Here is a 1,797-nt window from a genome sequence, read left to right on the forward strand (position 1 = left end):
TATTTAATTTGATGATCCAGTATTCTTCTAACTTTTGCATAACTGCTGGGTATAGGCTGTGAATGCTTGCAAAGATCATTATGACAAGATTATGAGCCAAATGAGCGATAGCTTCTCGGGATTGGGAAGTGAAGCGGTCACCAAGGATAAAGCCATTGCCCAGCTTACCAAAGACAAGAAGCGCTTGGAGGATCTGTTATCCACTACAGAAGCCCAACACCAAGAGGAAGTGAAGTAGGCCATTGAGGAAGCAAAGATGTGGGCTGCAAGATCGGTGTTGTAGGCTAGAATCAAGATGGCGACAGAAGCCGGTGACCCTTCCTTCGATAAGGCTGCTTGGGACGTAGAGAAGTGGAAGGTGGCTCTTGTGGCTCTTGGTGGTGAAGAGGATGTGGTGATGACGGATGGGAATGAAGCTGGAACAAGCGGAGCAAAGGAGGTAGCTGGGACTGAGGAAGGAAAGGGCGCAGCAATGGTGAGGAAGCTGCTTGAATGTGAAATGAATGACATCAAAGACAAGGCCAGATCCCGTTCTTTATTTTGTTTGGTTATGTTTTTATGGATAATGGTTTGTAATAGACAATAGTAATTAGGGTAAAGGATCAGTGATCCATAAGACAATTTCAAGGGGTAGCAAAGGTGGATGGATCCTATGTTTGTGGGGATGAAGCCTTTGATGCCCCTGACTTTTATTTTCCTGCACTCGGTTAAACTGTTAGTAACAACTTACTTTAACCCGGATGGATGGTCCATGTTTAAATGGTGAAGTCCGGGTTAACTTTTGGTAGTTTTAAGTAAGTTTTTAATAAACAATATCTTTTGACTATTTACATGTTATCATTTGTCTTTATTAAATTAAGTTTACTATAGTTTTAGCTTTATTGAGAATTTTAAAAATATCTTTGAGTAAAAATTTTAAGGATAGAATATCCTAGTAAAAATAAACTAAGAATCTTATATCCTTAAATGATAGAGTTTACAAAGACTTTAACCAAATAAATATAAATTGATAGGTAGAAATCATACCACAAGGTCTGAGTAGACCTAAGTTACCATAAGTAGTGATCCTTCCGTGATCCTTGTAGGAGTAAATTAAGGATTTTAAATCCATAAGTTTTGATCCTTGTAACTGAACTTAGTACATATGTTGCAAATAACTTATAAGATCAATTGGGGTTAGACCCATCAAACTGGGGACAAACCCATATATAAACTGGGGACAAGCCCATAAATAAACTAGGGACAAGCCCGTGTAACTGGGGACAAGCCCATGTAATTAGGGACAAGCCCGTGAACTGGGGCCTAGCCCGTGTAACTGGGGACAAGCCCGTGAACTGGGGACTAGCCCGTGTAACTAGGGACAAGCCCAAACTGGGGACAAACCCAAAAACTGGGGACAAGCCCAAACTAGGACTGGCCCAAAGATTCGGATGTTAACTGGTGACTCGCCCAAACCGGGATTTAGCCCAAACGTGAGATAACATGAAAATGTTATAAACCGGTGGTATGGTACGTCTACCATAAATCGTAGGATCCTCCATATAGCCGAAGACAACGAAATTGTTAGCCACTAAGCGTGTACTGGTCCCACTGCCCCGGACTATACATTGGATAGCGTGCGCTCCAGGCGAGAGTGTAGAAACTCTAATTTATAAGAAAGATGAAAACCTTTAAACCTTGGAAGATATGGCAATCGGGGGTCATACCTTAAATGTGGGCTAGGCCAAGGGAAATAGTAAGATACCTTTAAATGTGAAGGAGAGGTGGCCAACCTCTTAGACATTAATCCTCTAACTA

Source organism: Bidens hawaiensis, unplaced genomic scaffold (assembly GCF_021521415.1).
Source record: "Bidens hawaiensis isolate Kalapana, Puna unplaced genomic scaffold, B.hawaiensis_p1.1 tig00030300_1, whole genome shotgun sequence".
Classification (NCBI taxonomy): Eukaryota; Viridiplantae; Streptophyta; class Magnoliopsida; order Asterales; family Asteraceae; genus Bidens; species Bidens hawaiensis.